We start from the raw sequence: 15,896 nt of genomic DNA on the forward strand, positions 1-15,896 counted from the left end.
TTTTAAAGATTGTTCCTTGATGTTCATATAAGAAAGTAGTATTTTATTTTTAAATGTAGTATATCTACGGTTCCTCACAGCAGGGCGTGCAGGTTGCAAAGCTGCAATATTTATTTGCTGATCAACTGGGAATTTGGTGGAAATGACACACCACCAGCAGCTTGATGACCACAAGGGGGGGAATCGGACAAGTCGTTCTTCTATTGATATGTACTCTGGCTTTGTAGTGTTTTAAAGATTGTTCCTTGAAGTTCATATAAGAACGTAGTATTTTATTTTTAAATGTAGTAAATCTATGGTTCCTCACAGCAGGGTGTTCAGGTGGCAAGGCTGCAATATTTATTTGCTGATCAACTGGGCTTTTGGTGGAAATGACACACAACCAGCAGCTTGATGACCACAAGGGGGAGAATCGGACAAGTTGTTCTTCTATTGATATGTACTCTGGCTTTATAGTGTTTTAAAGATTGTTCCTTGATGTTCATATAAGAAAGTAGTATTTTATTTTTAAATGTAGTATATCTACGGTTACTCACAGCAGGGCGTGCAGGTTGCAAAGCTGCAATATTTATTTGCTGATCAACTGGGAATTTGGTGGAAATGACACACCACCAAAAGCTTGATGACCACAAGGGGGGGAATCGGACAAGTCGTTCTTCTATTGATATGTACTCTGGCTTTATAGTGTTTTACAGATTGTTCCTTAAAGTTCATATAAGAACGTAGTATTTTATTTTTAAATGTAGTAAATCTATGCTTCCTCACAGCAGGGTGTTCAGGTTGCAAGGCTGCAATATTTATTTGCTGATCAACTGGGCTTTTGTTGGAAATGACACACCACCAGCAGCTTGATGACCACAAGGGGGGGAATCGGACAAGTTGTTCTTCTATTGTTATGTACTCTGGCTTTATAGTGTTTTAAAGATTGTTCCTTGAAGTTCATATAAGAACGTTGTATTTTATTTTTAAATGTAGTAAATCTATGGTTCCTCACAGCAGGGTGTTCAGGTTGCAAGCCTGCAATATTTATTTGCTGATCAACTGGGCTTTTGGTGGAAATGACACACCACCAGCAGCTTGATGACCACAAGGGGGGGAATTGGACAAGTTGTTCTTCTATTGTTATGTACTCTGGCTTTATAGTGTTTTAAAGATTGTTCCTTGAAGTTCATATAAGAACGTAGTTTTTTATTTTTAAATGTAGTAAATCTATGGTTCCTCACAGCAGGGTGTTCAGGTTGAAAGGCTGCAATATTTATTTGCTGATCAACTGGGCTTTTTGTGGAAATGACACAACAGCAGCAGCATGATGACCACAAGGGGGCGAATCAGACAAGTTGTTCTCCTTTTGATATGTACTCTGGCTTTGTAGTGTTTTAAAGATTGTTCCTTGAAGTTCATATAAGAACGTAGTATTTTATTTTTAAATGTAGTAAATCTATGGTTCCTCACAGCAGGGTGTTCAGGTGGCAAGGCTGCAATATTTATTTGCTGATCCACTGGGCTTTTGGTGGAAATGACACACCACCAGCAGCTTGATGACCACAAGGGGGAGAATCGGACAAGTTGTTCTTCTATTGATATGTACTCTGGCTTTATAGTGTTTTCAAGATTGTTCCTTGAAGTTCATATAAGAACGTAGTATTTTATTTTTAAATGAAGTAAATCAATGGTTTTTCACAACAGGGTGTTCAGGTTGCAAGGCTGTAATATTTATTTGCTGATCAACTGGGCTTTTGGTGGAAATGACACACCACCAGCAGCTTGATGACCACAAGGGGGGGAATCGGACAAGTTGTTCTTCTATTGATATGTACTCTGGCTTTATAGTGTTTTAAAGATTGTTCCTTGAAGTTCATATAAGAACGTAGTATTTTATTTTTAAATGTAGTAAATCTATGGTTCCTCACAGCAGGGTGTTCAGGTTGCAAGGCTGCAATATTTATTTGCTGATCAACTGGGCTTTTGGTGGAAATGACAGACCACCAGCAGCTTGATGACCACAAGGGGGGAATCGGACAAGTTGTTTTTCTATTTATATGTACTCTGGCTTTATAGTGTTTTTAAGATTGTTCCTTGAAGTTCATATAAGAACGTAGTATTTTATTTTTAAATGTAGTAAATCTATGGTTCCTCACAGCAGGGTGTTCAGGTTGCAGGGCTGCAATATTTATTTGCTGGTCAACTGAGCTTTTGGTGGAAATAACACACCAACTGCAGCTTGATGACTTCAAGGGGGGGAATCGGACAAGTTGTTCTTCTATTGATATGTACTCTGGCTTTATAGTGTTTTAAAGATTGTTCCTTGAAGTTAATATAAGAACAAAGTATTTTATTTTTAAATGTAGTAAATCTACGGTTCCTTACAGCAGGGTGTTCAGGTTGCAAGGCTGCAATATTTATTTGCTGATCAACTGGGCTTTTGCTGGAAATGACACACAACCAGCAGCTTGATGACCACAAGGGGGGGAATCGGACAAGTTGTTCTTCTATTGATATGTACTCTGGCTTTATAGTGTTTTAAAGATTGTTCCTTGATGTTCATATAAGAAAGTAGTATTTTATTTTTAAATGTAGTATATCTACGGTTCCTCACAGCAGGGCGTGCAGGTTGCAAAGCTGCAATATTTATTTGCTGATCAACTGGGAATTTGGTGGAAATGACACACCACCAGCAGCTTGATGACCACAAGGGGGGGAATCGGACAAGTCGTTCTTCTATTGATATGTACTCTGGCTTTGTAGTGTTTTAAAGATTGTTCCTTGAAGTTCATATAAGAACGTAGTATTTTATTTTTAAATGTAGTAAATCTATGGTTCCTCACAGCAGGGTGTTCAGGTGGCAAGGCTGCAATATTTATTTGCTGATCCACTGGGCTTTTGGTGGAAATGACACACCACCAGCAGCTTGATGACCACAAGGGGGGGAATCGGACAAGTTTTTCTTCTATTGATATGTACTCTGGCTTTATAGTGTTTTAAAGATTGTTCCTTGATGTTCTATTAAGAACGTAGTATTTTATTTTTAAATGTAGTATATCTACGGTTTCTCACAGCAGGGCGTGCAGGTTGCAAAGCTGCAATATTTATTTGCTGATCAACTGGGATTTTGGTGGAAATGACACACCACCAGCAGCTTGATGACCACAAGGGGGGAATCGGACAAGTTGTTCTTCTATTGATATGTACTCTGGCTTTATAGTGTTTTAAAGATTGTTCCTTAAAGTTCATATAAGAACGTAGTATTTTATTTTTAAATGTAGTAAATCTATGGTTCCTCACAGCAGGGTGTTCAGGTTGCATGGCTGCAATATTTATTTGCTGATCAACTGGGCTTTTGGTGGAAATGACACACCACCAGCAGCTTGAAGACCACAAGGGGGGGAATCAGACAAGTTGTTCTTCTATTGTTATCTACTCTGGCTTTATAGTGATTTAAAGATTGTTCCTTGAAGTTCATATAAGAACGTAGTATTTTATTTTTAAATGTAGTAAATCTATATTTCCTCACAACAGGGTGTTCAGGTTGCAAGGCTGTAATATTTATTTGCTGATCAACTGGGCTTTTGGTGGAAATGACACACCACCAGCAGCTTGATGACCACAAGGGGGGGAATCGGTCAAGTTGTTCTTCTATTGATATGTACTTTGGCTTTATAGTGTTTTAAAGATTGTTCCTTGAAGTTCATATAAGTACGTAGTATTTTATTTTTAAATGAAGTAAAACAATGGTTCTTCACAACAGGGTGTTCAGGTTTCAAGGCTGTAATATTTATTTGCTGATCAACTTAGCTTTTGGTGGAAATGACACACCACCAGCAGCTTGATGACCACAAGGGGGGGAATCGGAAAAGTTGTTCTTCTATTGATATGTACTCTGGCTTTTTAGTGTTTTAAAGATTGTTCCTTGAAGGTCATATAGGAGCGCAGTATTTTATTTTTAAATGTAGTAAATTATGCTTCCTCACAGCAGGGTGTTCAGGTTGCAAGGCTGCAATATTTATTTGCAGATCAACTGGGCTTTTGGGGGAAATGACACACCACCAGCAGCTTGATGACCACAAGGGGGAAGGGGGGGAAATGGACAAGTTGTTCTTCTATTGATATGTACTCTGTCTTTATAGTGTTTTAAAGATTGTTCCTTTAAGTTCATATAAGTACGTAGTATTTTATTTTTAAATGTAGTAAATCTATGGTTCCTCACAGCAGGGTGTTCAGGTTGCAAGGCTGCAATATTTATTTGCTGATCAACTGGACTTTTGGTGGAAAAGACACACCACCAGCAGCTTGATGACCACAAGGGGGGGATTCGGACAAGTTGTTCTTCTATTGATATGTACCTTGGCTTTATAGAGTTTTAAAGATTGTTCCTTGAAGTTCATATAAGAACGTAGTAATTTATTTTTAAATGTAGTAAATCTATACTTCCACACAACAGGGTGTTCAGGTTGCAAGGCTGCAATATTTATTTGCTGATCAACTGGGCTTTTGGTGGAAATGACACACCACCAGCAGTTTGATGACCACAAGGGGGGGGATCGGACAAGTTGTTCTTCTATTGATATGTACTCTGGCTTAATAGTGTTTTAAAGATTGTTCCTTGAAGTTCATATAAGAACGTAGTATTTTATTTTTAAATGTAGTAAATCATTGGTTCCTCACAGCAGGGTGTTCAGGTTGCAAGGCTGCAGTATTTATTTGCTGATCAACTGGGCTTTTGGTGGAAATGACACACCACCAGCAGCTTGATGACCACAAGGGGGGGAATCGGACAAGTTGTTCTTCTATTGTTATGTACTCTGGATTTATAGTGTTTTAAAGATTGTTCCTTGAAGTTCATATAAGAACGTAGTATTTTATTTTTAAATGTAGTATATCTACGGTTTCTCACAGCAGGGTGTGCAGGTTGCAAAGCTGCAATATTTATTTGCTGATCAACTGGGATTTTGGTGGAAATGACACACCACCAGCAGCTTGATGACCACAAGGGGGGGAATCGAACAAGTTGTTCTTCTATTGATACGTACTCTGGCTTTATAGTGTTTTAAAGATTGTTCCTTAAAGTTCATATAAGAACCTAGTATTTTATTTTTAAATGTAGTAAATCTATGGTTCCTCACAGCAGGGTGTTCAGGTTGCAAGGCTGTAATATTTATTTGCTGACCAACTGGGCTTTTGGTGGAAATGACACACCACCAGCAGCGTGATGACCACAAGGGGGAAGGGGGGGAAACGGACTAGTTGTTCTTCTATTGATATGTACTCTGGCTTTATAGTGTTTTAAAGATTGTTCCTTTAAGTTCATATAAGTACGTAGTATTTTATTTTTAAATGTAGTAAATCTATAGTTCCTCACAACAGGGTGTTCAGGTTGCAAGGCTGCAATATTTATTTGCTGATCAACTGGGCTTTTGGTGGAAATGACACACCACCAGCAGCTTGATAACCACAAGGGGGGGAATCGGTCAAGTTGTTCTTCTATTGATATGTACTCTGGCTTTATATTGTTTTAAAGATTGTTCCTTGAAGTTGATATAAGAACAAAGTATTTTATTTTTAAATGTAGTAAATCTACGGTTCCTCACAGCAGGGTGTTCAGGTTGCAAGGCAGCAATATTTATTTGCTGATCAAGTGGGCTTTTGGCGGAAATGACACACCACCAGCAGCTTGATGACCACAAGGGGGGGAATCGGACAAGTTGTTCTTCTATTGATATGTACTCTGGCCTTATAGTGTTTTAAAGATTGTTCCTTGATGTTCATATAAGAAAGTAGTATTTTATTTTTAAATGTAGTTTATCTATGGTTCCTCACAGCAGGGCATGAAGGTTGCAAGGCTGCAATATTTATTTGCTGATCAACTGGGATTTTGGTGGAATTGACACACCACCAGCAGCTTGATGACCACAAGGGAGGGAATCGGACAAGTTGTTCTTCTATTGATATGTACTCGGGCTTTATAGTCTTTTAAAGATTGTTCCTTAAAGTTCATATAAGAACGTAGTATTTTATTTTTAAATGTAGTAAATCTATGGTTCCTCAGAGCAGGGTGTTCAGGTTGCAAGGCTGCAATATTTATTTGCTGATCAACTGGGCTTTTGGTGGAAATGACACACCACCAGTAGCTTGATGACCACAAGGGGGGGAATCGGACAAGTTGTTCTTCTATTGATATGTACTCTGGCTTTATAGTGTTTTAAAGATTGTTCCTTGAAGTTCATATAAGAACGTAGTATTTTAGTTTTAAATGTAGTAAATCTATGGTTCCTCACAGCAGGGTGTTCAAGTTGCAAGGCTGCAATATTTATTTGCTGATCAACTGCGCTTTTGGTGGAAATGACACACAACCAGCAGCTTGATGACCACAAGGGGGAGAATCGGACAAGTTGTTCTTCTATTGATATGTACTCTGGCTTTATAGTGTTTTCAAGATTGTTCCTTGAAGTTCCTATAAGAACGTAGTATTTTATTTTTAAATGAAGTAAATCAATGGTTCTTCACAACAGGGGTTCAGGTTGCAAGGCTGTAATATTTATTTGCTGATCACCTGGGCTTTTGGTGCAAATGACACACCACCAGCAGCTTGATGACCACAAGGGGTGGAATCGGACAAGTTGTTCTTCTATTGATATGTACTATGGCTTTATATTGTTTTAAAGATTGTTCCTTTAAGTTCATATAAGTACGTAGTATTTTATTTTTAAATGTAGTAAATCTATAGTTCCTCACAACAGGGTGTTCAGGTTGCAAGGCTGCAATATTTATTTGCTGATCAACTGGGCTTTTGGTGGAAATGACACCCCACCAGCAGCTTGATAACCACAAGGGGGGGAATCGGTCAAATTGTTCTTCTATTGATATGTACTCTGGCTTTATATTGTTTTAAAGATTGTTCCTTGAAGTTGATATAAGAACAAAGTATTTTATTTTTAAATGTAGTAAATCTACGGTTCCTCACAGCAGGGTGTTCAGGTTGCAAGGCAGCAATATTTATTTGCTGATCAAGTGGGCTTTTGGTGGAAATGACACACCACCAGCAGCTTGATGACCACAAGGGGGGGAATCGGACAAGTTGTTCTTCTATTGATATGTACTCTGGCCTCATAGTGTTTTAAAGATTGTTCCTTGATGTTCATATAAGAAAGTAGTATTTTATTTTTAAATGTAGTATATCTATGGTTCCTCACAGCAGGACGTGCAGGTTGCAAGGCTGCAATATTTATTTTCTGATAAACTGGGCTTTTGGTGGAAATGACACACCACCAGCAGCTTGTTGACCACAAGGAGGGGGAATCAGACAAGTTGTTCTTCTATTGATATGTACTCTGGCCTTATAGTGTTTTAAAGATTGTTCCTCGATGTTCATATAAGAAAGTAGTATTTTATTTTTAAATGTAGTATATCTATGGTTCCTCACAGCAGGGCGTGCAGGTTGCAAGGCTGCAATATTTATTTGCTGATCAACTGGGCTTTTGGTGGAAATGACACACCACCAGCAGCTTGATGACCACAAGGGGGGGAATCGGACAAGTTGTTCTTCTATTGTTATGTACTCTGGCTTTATAGTGTTTTAAAGATTGTTCCTTGAAGTTCATATAAGAACCTAGTGTTTTATTTTTAAATGTAGTAAATCTATGGTTCCTCACAGCAGGGTGTTCAGGTTGCAAGGCTGTAATATTTATTTGCTGACCAACTGGGCTTTTGGTGGAAATGACACACCACCAGCAGCTTGATGACCACAAGGGGGAAGGGGGGGAAACGGACTAGTTGTTCTTCTATTGATATGTACTCTGGCTTTATAGTGTTTTAAAGATTGTTCCTTTAAGTTCATATAAGTACGTAGTATTTTATTTTTAAATGTAGTAAATCTATAGTTCCTCACAACAGGGTGTTCAGGTTGCAAGGCTGCAATATTTATTTGCTGATCAACTGGGCTTTTGGTGGAAATGACACACCACCAGCAGCTTGATAACCACAAGGGGGGGAATCGGTCAAGTTGTTCTTCTATTGATATGTACTCTGGCTTTATATTGTTTTAAAGATTGTTCCTTGAAGTTGATATAAGAACAAAGTATTTTATTTTTAAATGTAGTAAATCTACGTTTCCTCACAGCAGGGTGTTCAGGTTGCAAGGCAGCAATATTTATTTGCTGATCAAGTGGGCTTTTGGCGGAAATGACACACCACCAGCAGCTTGATGACCACAAGGGGAGGAATTGGACAAGTTGTTCTTCTATTGATATGTACTCTGGCCTTATAGTGTTTTAAAGATTGTTCCTTGATGTTCATATAAGAAAGTAGTATTTTATTGTTAAATGTAGTTTATCTATGGTTCCTCACAGCAGGGCATGCAGGTTGCAAGGCTGCAATATTTATTTGCTGATCAACTGGGATTTTGGTGGAAATGACACACCACCAGCAGCTTGATGACCACAAGGGAGGGAGTCGGACAAGTTGTTCTTCTATTGATATGTACTCGGGCTTTATAGTGTTTTAAAGATTGTTCCTTAAAGTTCATATAAGAACGTAGTATTTTATTTTTAAATGTAGTAAATCTATGGTTCCTCACAGCAGGGTGTTCCAGTTGCAAGGCTGCAATATTTATTTGCTGATCAACTGGGCTTTTGGTGGAAATGACACACCACCAGCAGCTTGATGACCACAAGGTGGGGAATCGGACAAGTTGTTCTTCTATTGATATGTACTCTGGCTTTATAGTGTTTTAAAGATTGTTCCTTGAAGTTCATATAAGAACGTAGTATTTTAGTTTTAAATGTAGTAAATCTATGGTTCCTCACAGCAGGGTGTTCAAGTTGCAAGGCTGCAATATTTATTTTCTGATAAACTGGGCTTTTGGTGGAAATGACACACCACCAGCAGCTTGTTGACCACAAGGAGGGGGAATCGGACAAGTTGTTCTTCTATTGATATGTACTCTGGCTTTATAGTGTTTTTAAGATTGTTCCTTGAAGTTCCTATAAGAACGTAGTATTTTATTTTTAAATGAAGTAAATCAATGGTTCTTCACAACAGGGTGTTCCGGTTGCAAGGCTGTAATATTTATTTGCTGATCAACTGGGCTTTTGGTGGAAATGACACACCACCAGCAGCTTGATGACCACAAGGGGGGGAATCGGACAAGTTGTTCTTCTATTGATATGTACTCTGGCTTTATAGTGTTTTAAAGATTGTTCCTTGAAGTTCATATAAGAACGTAGTATTTTATTTTTAAATGTAGTAAATCTATGGTTCCTCACAGCAGGGTGTTCAAGTTGCAAGGCTGCAATATTTATTTTCTGATAAACTGGGCTTTTGGTGGAAATGACACACCACCAGCAGCTTGTTGACCACAAGGGGGGGAATTGCACAAGTTGTTCTTCTGTTGATATGTACTCTGGCTTTATAGTGTTTTAAAGATTGTTCCTTGAAGTTCATATAAGAAGGTAGTATTTTACTTTTGAATGTAGTAAATCTATGGTTTCTCACAGCCGGGTGTTCAGGTTGCAAGGCTGTAATATTTATTTGCTGATCAACTGCGCTTTTGGTGGAAATGACACACAACCAGCAGCTTGATGACCACAAGGGGGAGAATCGGACAAGTTGTTCTTCTATTGATATGTACTCTGGCTTTATAGTGTTTTCAAGATTGTTCCTTTAAGTTCCTATAAGAACGTAGTATTTTATTTTTAAATGAAGTAAATCAATGGTTCTTCACAACAGGGTTTTCAGGTTGCAAGGCTGTAATATTTATTTGCTGATCACCTGGGCTTTTGGTGCAAATGACACACCACCAGCAGCTTGATGACCACAAGGGGTGGAATCGGACATGTTGTTCTTCTATTGATATGTACTCTGGCTTTATAGTGTTTTAAAGATTGTTCCTTTAAGTTCATATAAGTACGTAGTATTTTATTTTTAAATGTAGTAAATCTATGGTTCCTCACAGCAGGGTGTTCAGGTTGCAAGGCTGCAATATTTATTTGCTGATCAACTTGACTTTTGGTGGAAAAGACACACCACCAGTAGCTTGATGACCAGAAGGGGGGGATTCGGACAAGTTGTTCTTCTATTGATATGTACTCTGGCTTTATAGTGTTTTAAAGATTGTCCCTTGAAGTTCATATAAGAACGTAGTATTTTATTTTTAAATGTAGTAAATCTATAGTTCCTCACAACAGGGTGTTCAGGTTGCAAGGCTGCAATATTTATTTGCTGATCAACTGGGCTTTTGGTGGAAATGACACACCACCAGCAGCTTGATGACCACAAGGGGGGGAATCGGTCATGTTGTTCTTCTATTGATATGTACTCTGGCTTTATATTGTTTTAAAGATTGTTCCTTGAAGTTGATATAAGAACAAAGTATTTTATTTTTAAATGTAGTATATCTACGGTTCCTCACAGCAGGGTGTTCAGGTTGCAAGGCAGCAATATTTATTTGGTGATCAAGTGGGCTTTTGGTGGAAATGACACACCACCAGCAGCTTGATGACCACAAGGGGGGGAATCGGACAAGTTGTTCTTCTATTGATATGTACTCTGGCTTTATAGTGTTTTAAAGATTGTTCCTTGATGTTCATATAAGAAAGTAGTATTTTATTTTTAAATGTAGTATATCTATGGTTCCTCACAGCAGGGCGTGCAGGTTGCAAGGCTGCAATATTTATTTGCTGATCAACTGGGCTTTTGGTGGAAATGACACACCACCAGCAGCTTGATGACCACAAGGGGGGGAATCGGACAAGTTGTTCTTCTATTGTTATGTACTCTGGCTTTATAGTGTTTTAAAGATTGTTCCTTGAAGTTCATATAAGAACCTAGTATTTTATTTTTAAATGTAGTAAATCTATGGTTCCTCACAGCAGGCTGTTCAGGTTGCAAAGCTGTAATATTTATTTGCTGACCAACTGGGCCTTTGGTGGAAATGACACACCACCAGCAGCTTGATGACCACAAGGAGGAAGGGGGGGAAACGGACTAGTTGTTCTTCTATTGATATGTACTCTGGCTTTATAGTGTTTTAAAGATTGTTCTTTTAAGTTCATATAAGTACGTAGTATTTTATTTTTAAATGTAGTAAATCTATAGTTCCTCACAACAGGGTGTTCAGGTTGCAAGGCTGCAATATTTATTTGCTGATCAACTGGGCTTTTGGTGGAAATGACACCCCACCAGCAGCTTGATAACCACAAGGGGGGGAATCGGTCAAGTTGTTCTTCTATTGATATGTACTCTGGCTTTATATTGTTTTAAAGATTGTTCCTTGAAGTTGATATAAGAACAAAGTATTTTATTTTTAAATGTAGTAAATCTACGGTTCCTCACAGCAGGGTGTTCAGGTTGCAAGGCAGCAATATTTATTTGCTGATCAAGTGGGCTTTTGGTGGAAATGACACACCACCAGCAGCTTGATGACCACAAGGGGGGGAATCGGACAAGTTGTTCTTCTATTGATATGTACTCTGGCCTCATAGTGTTTTAAAGATTGTTCCTTGATGTTCATATAAGAAAGTAGTATTTTATTTTTAAATGTAGTATATCTATGGTTCCTCACAGCAGGGCGTGCAGGTTGCAAGGCTGCAATATTTATTTTCTGATAAACTGGGCTTTTGGTGGAAATGACACACCACCAGCAGCTTGTTGACCACAAGGAGGGGGAATCGGACAAGTTGTTCTTCTATTGATATGTACTCTGGCCTTATAGTGTTTTAAAGATTGTTCCTTGATGTTCATACAAGAAAGTAGTATTTTATTTTTAAATGTAGTATATCTATGGTTTCTCACAGCAGGGCGTGCAGGTTGCAAGGCTGCAATATTTATTTGCTGATCAACTGGGCTTTTGGTGGAAATGACACACCACCAGCAGCTTGATGACCACAAGGGGGGGAATCGGACAAGTTGTTCTTCTATTGTTATGTACTCTGGCTTTATAGTGTTTTAAAGATTGTTCCTTGAAGTCCATATAAGAACCTAGTGTTTTATTTTTAAATGTAGTAAATCTATGGTTCCTCACAGCAGGGTGTTCAGGTTGCAAGGCTGTAATATTTATTTGCTGACCAACTGGGCTTTTGGTGGAAATGACACACCACCAGCAGCTTGATGACCACAAGGGGGAAGGGGGGGAAACGGACTAGTTGTTCTTCTATTGATATGTACTCTGGCTTTATAGTGTTTTAAAGATTGTTCCTTTAAGTTCATATAAGTACGTAGTATTTTATTTTTAAATGTAGTAAATCTATAGTTCCTCACAACAGGGTGTTCAGGTTGCAAGGCTGCAATATTTATTTGCTGATCAACTGGGCTTTTGGTGGAAATGACACACCACCAGCAGCTTGATAACCACAAGGGGGGGAATCGGTCAAGTTGTTCTTCTATTGATATGTACTCTGGCTTTATATTGTTTTAAAGATTGTTCCTTGAAGTTGATATAAGAACAAAGTATTTTATTTTTAAATGTAGTAAATCTACGGTTCCTCACAGCAGGGTGTTCAGGTTGCAAGGCAGCAATATTTATTTGCTGATCAAGTGGGCTTTTGGCGGAAATGACACACCACCAGCAGCTTGATGACCACAAGGGGGGGAATCGGACAAGTTGTTCTTCTATTGATATGTACTCTGGCCTTATAGTGTTTTAAAGATTGTTCCTTGATGTTCATATAAGAAAGTAGTATTTTATTTTTAAATGTAGTTTATCTATGGTTCCTCACAGCAGGGCATGCAGGTTGCAAGGCTGCAATATTTATTTGCTGATCAACTGGGATTTTGGTGGAAATGACACACCACCAGCAGCTTGATGACCACAAGGGAGGGAGTCGGACAAGTTGTTCTTCTATTGATATGTACTCGGGCTTTATAGTGTTTTAAAGATTGTTCTTTAAAGTTCATATAAGAACGTAGTATTTTATTTTTAAATGTAGTAAATCTATGGTTCCTCACAGCAGGGTGTTCCAGTTGCAAGGCTGCAATATTTATTTGCTGATCAACTGGGCTTTTGGTGGAAGTGACACACCACCAGCAGCTTGATGACCACAAGGTGGGGAATCGGACAAGTTGTTCTTCTATTGATATGTACTCTGGCTTTATAGTGTTTTAAAGATTGTTCCTTGAAGTTCATATAAGAACGAAGTATTTTAGTTTTAAATGTAGTAAATCTATGGTTCCTCACAGCAGGGTGTTCAAGTTGCAAGTCTGCAATATTTATTTTCTGATAAACTGGGCTTTTGGTGGAAATGACACACCACCAGCAGCTTGTTGACCACAAGGAGGGGGAATCGGACAAGTTGTTCTTCTATTGATATGTACTCTGGCTTTATAGTGTTTTCAAGATTGTTCCTTGAAGTTCCTATAAGAACGTAGTATTTTATTTTTAAATGAAGTAAATCAATGGTTCTTCACAACAGGGTGTTCCGGTTGCAAGGCTGTAATATTTATTTGCTGATCAACTGGGCTTTTGGTGGAAATGACACACCACCAGCAGCTTGATGACCACAAGGGAGGGAGTCGGACAAGTTGTTCTTCTATTGATATGTACTCGGGCTTTATAGTGTTTTAAAGATTGTTCTTTAAAGTTCATATAAGAACGTAGTATTTTATTTTTAAGTGTAGTAAATCTATGGTTCCTCACAGCAGGGTGTTCAAGTTGCAAGGCTGCAATATTTATTTTCTGATAAACTGGGCTTTTGGTGGAAATGACACACCACCAGCAGCTTGTTGACCGCAAGGGGGGGAATTGCACATGTTGTTCTTCTATTGATATGTACTCTGGCTTTATAGTGTTTTAAAGATTGTTCCTTGAAGTTCATATAAGAACGTAGTATTTTACTTTTGAATGTAGTAAATCTATGGTTTCTCACAGTCGGGTGTTCAGGTTGCAAGGCTGTAATATTTATTTGCTGATCAACTGCGCTTTTGGTGGAAATGACACACAACCAGCAGCTTGATGACCACAAGGGGGAGAATCGGACAAGTTGTTCTTCTATTGATATGTACTCTGGCTTTATAGTGTTTTCAAGATTGTTCCTTGAAGTTCCTATAAGAACGTAGTATTTTATTTTTAAATGAAGTAAATCAATGGATCTTCACAACAGGGTGTTCAGGTTGCAAGGCTGTAATATTTATTTTCTGATCAACTGGGCTTTTGGTGCAAATGACACACCACCAGCAGCTTGATGACCACAAGGGGTGGAATCGGACAAGTTGTTCTTCTATTGATATGTACTCTGGCTTTATAGTGTTTTAAAGATTGTTCCTTTAAGTTCATATAAGTACGTAGTATTTTATTTTTAAATGTAGTAAATCTATGGTTCCTCACAGCAGGGTGTTCAGGTTGCAAGGCTGCAATATTTATTTGCTGATCAACTGGGCTTTTGGTGGAAAAGACACACCACCAGCAGCTTGATGACCACAAGGGGGGGATTCGGACAAGTTGTTCTTCTATTGATATGTACCTTGGCTTTATAGTGTTTTAAAGATTGTCCCTTGAAGTTCATATAAGAACGTAGTATTTTATTTTTAAATGTAGTAAATCTATAGTTCCTCACAACAGGGTGTTCAGGTTGCAAGGCTGCAATATTTATTTGCTGATCAACTGGGCTTTTGGTGGAAATGACACACCACCAGCAGCTTGATGACCACAAGGGGGGGAATTCGTCAAGTTGTTCTTCTATTGATATGTACTCTGGCTTTATATTGTTTTAAAGATTGTTCCTTGAAGTTGATATAAGAACAAAGTATTTTATTTTTAAATGTAGTAAATCTACGGTTCCTCACAGCAGGGTGTTCAGGTTGCAAGGCTGTAATATTTATTTGCTGACCAACTGGGCTTTTGGTGGAAATGACACACCACCAGCAGCTTGATGACCACAAGGGGCAAGGGGGGGAAACGGACTAGTTGTTCTTCTATTGATATGTACTCTGGCTTTATAGTGTTTTAAAGATTGTTCCTTTAAGTTCATATAAGTACGTAGTATTTTATTTTTAAATGTAGTAAATCTATAGATCCTCACAACAGGGTGTTCAGGTTGCAAGGCTGCAATATTTATTTGCTGATCAACTGGGCTTTTGGTGGAAATGACACCCCACCAGCAGCTTGATAACCACAAGGGGGGGAATCGGTCAAGTTGTTCTTCTATTGATATGTACTCTGGCTTTATATTGTTTTAAAGATTGTTCCTTGAAGTTGATATAAGAAAGTAGTATTTTATTTTTAAATGTAGTATATCTATGGTTCCTCACAGCAGGGCGTGCAGGTTGCAAGGCTGCAATATTTATTTGCTGATCAACTGGGATTTTGGTGGAAATGACACACCACCAGCAGCTTGATGACCACAAGGGAGGGAATCGGACAAGTTGTTCTTCTATTGATATGTACTCGGGCTTTATAGTGTTTTAAAGATTGTTCCTTGAAGTTCATATAAGAACGTAGTATTTTAGTTTTAAATGTAGTAAATCTATGGTTCCTCACAGCAGGGTGTTCAAGTTGCAAGGCTGCAATATTTATTTTCTGATAAACTGGGCTTTTGGTGGAAATGACACACCACCAGCAGCTTGTTGACCACAAGGAGGGGGAATCGGACAAGTTGTTCTTCTATTGATATGTACTCTGGCTTTATAGTGTTTTCAAGATTGTTCCTTGAAGTTCCTATAAGAACGTAGTATTTTATTTTTAAATGTAGTAAATCTATAGTTCCTCACAACAGGGTGTTCAGGTTGCAAGGCTGCAATATTTATTTGCTGATCAACTGGGCTTTTGTTGGAAATGACACACCACCAGCAGCTTGATGACCACAAGGGGGGGAATCGGACAAGTTGTACTTCTATTGATATGTACTCTGGCTTTATAGCGTTTTAAAGATTGTTCCTTGATGTTCATAAAAGAAAGAAGTATTTTATTTTTA

Source organism: Schistocerca gregaria, chromosome 10 (assembly GCF_023897955.1).
Source record: "Schistocerca gregaria isolate iqSchGreg1 chromosome 10, iqSchGreg1.2, whole genome shotgun sequence".
NCBI classification, from domain to species: domain Eukaryota; kingdom Metazoa; phylum Arthropoda; class Insecta; order Orthoptera; family Acrididae; genus Schistocerca; species Schistocerca gregaria.